Source organism: Primulina tabacum, chromosome 15 (assembly GCF_025594145.1).
Source record: "Primulina tabacum isolate GXHZ01 chromosome 15, ASM2559414v2, whole genome shotgun sequence".
NCBI lineage: Eukaryota > Viridiplantae > Streptophyta > Magnoliopsida > Lamiales > Gesneriaceae > Primulina > Primulina tabacum.
The window spans coordinates 23,125,247-23,132,097 of NC_134564.1; positions in this window are offsets into that span (position 1 = coordinate 23,125,247).

Sequence of the window (6,851 nt, forward strand, 5' to 3'; positions counted from 1 at the left end):
GCGTAATTGTCTCGTTTTTAGTTCGATTATGAAGTGTTGGTCAAGTTGAGATTATTTGCATGTGTCTCATGTTAGAATTAGGTCGCAGCAAGCCTGGGAACGATCCAACTCAATTGGTAAATTAAAACAGGATAATAATTATATTACGTGCATAAAAATAGAAAATGTTTATTTTTGAGATATATGCGATATGTCTTGTGGCCACCTTACGCTTATGGGATTGCTTCACCTGGTGACTTACGACTGGTTTATTATTATGTATCGGTACGGATATCCAGTCCAAGGGCTATGATGATCTCTACCACCCACTATACTGTGGTTTAGTCTGATCAGACGTGCATGTTATGTTATGGGCCACTTGCGTAGAATATTATCTCTACAGAAAAATTACAATATGATATGTTATGACAGGGCTCTATCGAGCAACTCTTTTATGTACGATTTTTTTTTAAGATATGCACGTATTTATAATTACTCATGATACGATTTTCACGTTACGCTTTATGATACGATATTTTACGTTGCATGCGATTTTATGATATATTTACTTGTTATTCACGATATATGCATGCTGAGTCTTTAGACTCACTAGACTTGATTGATGTAGGTATTGACGATGCAAAGGCTGAGGGCGGGGACCAGTGAGTTAGCTCGGATCGGCGGTAGTACGAACCCGAGGACCTCACGTTTAGTTATTCAGTTTTATGTTCAAAATCTTGTTATAACTTTTATATATTTTAAGTTATTCTTTAAAACATTATTCAGTTTCCGCTGCTATGTTTATGTTAAACCGTTGGGTTATTTTACGAAATTTTTATACGTTGCAAGTTTATTTATTTAAAGGGAAAATTTTTAATAATTCTGCAAAATTATGAATACGAAATACGGGTCATCACAGTTAGAATTATTAATACGAAATACGGGTCATCACAGTTGGTATCAGAGCGATGTTTCTTGTAAAGGGTTGTACTTACTACTGATCTCGAGAAGCTCACGAAGTCACGTCTTCAGTCTGTAAGTCTTACTTTCACGTATTACATTTTTTTGAGCATGAAATAGTTTACCAGCATGTTCTCATGAAATATTTTATCAGCATGTTCTCATGAAAAATATTTTATGTCAAGATTATGTTTTAGCAAATATATATTTAAATTTCAAGAAAAATAGTAGAAATATTGCATGTTGGTTACGTAAGGATTTTACATGGTACAGTATGCCTCCTAGACGAGTTATTGACAGCCCGAGGGGTGATGAAAGCGAGGCTGATGAGACTCAGAACCGTTATGAGGATAGAGGTCCACCGCCACCTCCTCCACCACTTGATATGCATACCCAGATGATGGCGGGTATGACTCAGTTCGTGAGGAACAATGCTGCAGCGGTAGCTAGGCCGCCTAGACCCGAGGCTATATGTGAGCGGTTCATGAGGATGAACCCGAAGAAGTTCACTGGGACGTCTGATCCCATGGTTGCTGAAGGATGTATTAAGTCCCTAGAGGTTACTTTCAGATTTATGGAGCTGGAGGATGTTGATAGGGTCCACTGTGCGACCTATCTTTTTGGAGGAGACTCCCGTCTATGGTGGGAGGGCGCATCTGTAGCTCTGGATCTAGCTACTCTCAGTTGGACGCGCTTTAGAGAGGTATTCTTCTCTAAGTATTTTACTGATGAGGTGCGTTCGAGGTTGACCAGGGAGTTTATGACCCTGAGACAGAGTGACATGACTGTTACGGAGTTTATCCGTAAGTTCGAGAGGGGTTGTCACTTTGTACCCCTGATCGCGAACGTCGAGGGTACCAGGCTTAGGCACTTCATGGATGGATTGCGGTCGATCTTGCGCCGTGATGTTAGGGTTGCTGGCCCTACGACATATGAGGTCGCCGTCTCTAGAGCTCTTACTGCAGAGCAGGATCAGAGAGATATCGAGAATGACCGCCAGGGTAAGCGGCCATTTCAGGCGCCCCACCGCCCTCCTCAGCAGCAGCAGCATAAGAGGCCTTTCCATGGCCCATCGAGGAGCAGAGGGCAGCAGCAGCACCAGGGACGTGTGGTCTCGAGGTTGTAGGAGTACCTAGGTCTGTGCCAGATGTACACGCCGCCATACCGGAGTTTGCATGTATGGCTCTGGGAAGTGTTTCAAGTGTGGCGGTACTGGCCATTTGCTGAAGGATTGTTCTCAAGGGACATTGCCTACTCAAGGCAGAGTGTTTGCACTCCATGAAGCGGAGGCGAACCCAGGAACTATGCTCTTGACATGTATCTTAAACCTTTAAGTTTATATTTGGGAAAATTTTAGCATATTTAATTCAGCATTTTGGGATTAATTGCTTTGAATTATTGGGTTATAAGATTTGAACTTAGAAATTGTGATAAGATTGCATGTTCTATTCGGGTTGTTTTGAGAATCTAAGTTAGAAGAACTTTGACCTTTGCATGTCTATAGGATTAATTCTGGTAAATTATTGGATTTAGATATATGTTCCAACCTTTCAGGAAGAATATTTATAGGCGGAGCTTCTACGAACGCCTTGATTGATTCAGGGGCCGCTCATTAATTCATGTCTGAGACTTTTGCGAATTCCATCAAGGTCAAGACGATTGGATTGGATGTGGCGTATCCTGTGGTTATTCCATCTGGCGAGGAGATGGCAGCGACTAGCGTAGTGCGAGACATAGACCTCGAGCTTCATGGAAATCTTGTCTATGCGGATTTGATCGTGCTGCCAATGCCAGAGTTCGATATTATCCTTGGGATGGATTGGCTGCACAAGAACAGAGTACTTATTGATTTTCAGCGGAGATCTGTTCTAGTCCGACCACTTGGAAGGGAGCAGTTCCTATTTGAGCCTGACAGGTACTTTAATTTGCCTATCATGATATCTTGTATTCAGGCTAGGAAGCTCATGCATAGGGGTTGTCGAGCATTCATTGCGACCATTATATCTGTTCCCGAGGTCCCCAGCCAGTCAGTTGCAGATGTCCCAGTTGTCAGGGACTTTTCAGACATTTTTCCTGATGACGTCTCTGGTAGATCACCGGTACGAGAGGTTGAGTTTTCGATCGATCTTATGCCAGGTACCGCGCCTATCTCTAAGGCGCCATACAGATTAGCACCGTCAGAGATGGTTGAGCTCAAGAAACAAATTCAGGAGCTTCTTGACAAGGAGTTTATTCGCCCGAGTTTCTCTTCATCGGGCGCGCATGTCTTATTCGTGAAGAAGAAAGACGGATCTATGAGGCTTTGCATTGACTACTGAGAGTTGAACAGGGTTACAGTGAAGAATAAATACCCACTTCCGAGGATCGAGGATTGTTTGATCATTTGCAGGGAGCCTCTGTATTCTCCAAGATAGATCTGCGTTCCGCATATCACCAGTTGAGGGTGAAAGACGCCGATACTTTAAAGACTGCTTTTAGGACTCGTTATGGGCACTTCGAGTTCCTTGTGATGCCGTTCGGTCTGACGAATGCTCCGACGATCTTCATGGATCTCATGAATCGTGTATTTCAGCCGTATCTTGATCAGTTCGTCATTGTATTCATAGACGACATTCTCGTCTACTCAAAGAGTCAAGAGGATCACGACAGGCATCTGACCGCAGTATTGCAGACGTTGCAGAGGCACTAGTTGTTCGCTAAGTTCAGCAAGTGCGAGTTCTGGTTAGAGAAAGTGGCGTTCCTAGGCCACATCATATCTAGCAGTGGCATTGAGGTAGACCCAGCGAAGGTTGCGACAGTTAGAGATTGGGAGGTGCCGCAGAGTGCATCAGAGATCCGTAGTTTCCTTGGTCTAGCAGGATACTATCGAAAGTTTATTCAGGGTTTATCCTCTATCGCAGTTCCACTCACGTCATTGACTAAGAAGAATGCTAAGTACGTGTGGAGCAATGAGTGCCAGAAGAGCTTCGATTCTTTGAAGCAAGCTCTTATTTCAGCGCCGATCTTGTCAATGCCTTCTGGGCCCGGAGATTTTGTATTGTATACTGATGCTTCGAAGCTCGGTCTCGGCACAGTGTTGATGCAGCATGGGAAAGTAATAGCGTATGCTTCTCGTCAGTTGAAGATCCACGAGAAGAACTACCCTACTCATGATCTTGAGTTAGCTGCTGTAGTATTTGCCTTGAAGATTTGGAGGCATTATCTTTACGGAGAGAAGTGTCAGATTTTTACCGACCACAAGAGCCTCAAGTACTTCTTTACGCAAAAGAGTTGAATATGCGTCAGAGGCATTGATTGGAGTTAGTCAAGAATTATGACTGTGACATTAGCTACCATCCTGGTAAAGCTAATGTAGTAGCGGATGCTTTGAGCCGGAAAGTCGCAGTGATGGCTCATTTGAAAGTTCAGAGGCCTTTTCAGAGTGAGATTCAGAGGTTTGATCGAGAGATTTATACTCGAGGTAGAGTTCCCCGTCTATCTACCTTGACGATTATGTCTTCTTTATTAGACCGTATTCGCAACGGTCAGTCATCTGATGAGTAGTTGGCGAAGTGGAGGTAGAGAGATGAGGCGAAGGGCAGTATTTTGTACACAGTGAGTGATGGCATTGTTCATTATCGAGATAGGATATGGGTTCCTAGCAGCGATTATATTCGAACAGACATATTAATTGAGGCTCATATGTCCCCGTACTCTATTTATCCTGGGAGTACGAAGATGTACAAGGATTTGCAGATGTTATATTGGTGGCCTGGTATGAAGAGAGAGATCCGGAGATTTTTATCCGAGTGTTTGACTTGTCAGCTTGTGAAAGCTGAACATCAGAGACCAGCCGGCTTACTCAAGCCACTTCCCATTCCCGAGTGGAAGTGGGAGAACATTAACATGGATTTCGTGGTTGGTTTACCGAAGTCGGCTAGAGGTTCGAATGCTATATGATCGCCTTACCAAGTCAGCGCATTTCTTGCCTATTAAGACGACTTTCTCCATGATTCAGTATGCCGAGTTATATATCCGTGAGATAGCCCGATTACACGGTATCCCAGTCTCTATTGTTTCTGACAGAGATCCGAGATTCACTTCCTCATTTTGGAAGAGTCTGCATTCAGCGATGGGTACGAAGTTGTTGTTTAGCACAGCTTTTCACCCTCAAACAGATGGTCAATCATAGAGAGTTATTCAGATCTTGGAGGATCTTCTCCGTGCTTGTGTCATCGATTTCTCAGGGAGTTGGGAATCGAAGTTGCCATTAGTGGAGTTTACCTATAACAACAGCTTCCAGTCGTCTATAGGTATGGCTCCCTATGAAGCATTGTACGGAAGGAAGTGTAGATCGCCTATTCATTGGGATGAAGTAGGCGAGAGATCAGAGTTAGGTCCAGAGATCGTCCAGCAGACTGCCGATCTAGTAGTCGTAATCCGTGACAGGATGAGGACTGCTCAGAGTCGACAGAAGAGTTATGTCGACCGGAAGAGGAGAGATCTAGAGTTTGCCGTTGGCGACCATGTTTTTGTGAAGATAGCACCGATGAAAGGTGTCATGAGATTCGAAAAGAAGGGGAAGCTTAATCTGAGGTTCATCGGACCATTTGAGATCCTCGACAGAGTTGGGACATTAGCATATCGTGTTGCACTTCTGCCGAATCTGGCCGGAGTACACAATGTGTTCCATGTGTCGATGTTGAGGAAGTATTTAGCGAACCCTTCTCATGTGTTGAACTTTGAGCCAATGCAGTTTTCTCCGAACTTGTCTTATGAAGAGAGACCAGTGCAGATCTTAGACCGTAAGGAGAAGAAGCTTCGAAACAAAGTGATCAAATCAATGAAGGTCAAGTAGCTTAATCATTCCGATGAGGAAGCTACTTGGGATTCAGAGTCAGAGATGCAGAGTCGCTTTCCAGATTTATTCGGTGAGTTCTAATTTCGAGGACGAAATTTTATTTAAGGGGGAGAGTGTTGTAGTACCCGAAAAACCAATATGCGTAGATATGTGCATAATTTCTATTATTTAATTTTAAATTGTTATTATTTTAAGAAATTGTTGATTTAATTGCATTTAAATCATTTACGTAATTTTTAAGGATTTTTAAATCGCGTATTTCAAATTTTAGCTTTTTAGATATATACGCGAGACCGGACCGGAGATAGGAAATCGGAGATGAATTTTATGTTCCAAAAATATTCCTAAATTTATTCCGAGCTAAGAAATAATTTATTTTAATGAAATCAAGTGGATTTAAGTCTACTTTAATTAATTAATCACCAATTTAATTGTAGGCTTCTTAATTCATCAAGATTATGCTTAATTAACCTTTTAATCAAGCTTATCTAACCTAGGATTCTACTTAGTAAAACTTAAACAAATCCTACACCAATTGGAAAGACAACTCTCGGTCAATTCCACTCCACACAATCCCAACTTGACACCATTTAACTCCCCCAACAACAAAACAAAGGCCACCCATTAATCATGCATGTTTCCCCCCAACTTGACATCATTTACTCCTCCATGCACTACCTTATTTGACCACAAGCCTTCACCACCTTCTTCACTCCACCTAGCACGAAATTATAGAGATTTAGCAGCTCCCATTCTTGGCCAAAACAACAACAATAACAAGGTTTCTTCATTTCCGTTTCCGTGTCTCCCGGTCCGACGTATCGTGTTGTTTATTGTAAAAACAACTTAAGGCATGTATATATGGTTTCTTTGCTCTTCAATCAAGTCATATATCTATTTTTAAACCATTACATGTTCTTGATCCATGATAAAAACCGAAATGTTGACAGCAACTACACAAAAAAATTTATGCACCGATTTTTCGGCTTCCCCTTGTGCTTCACGGTTTTGGCTTGTTTTGTGGTTCAGGAGGTTGGCTCGATTTCCAGGCACCCAAGGCTGCATCTAGGCA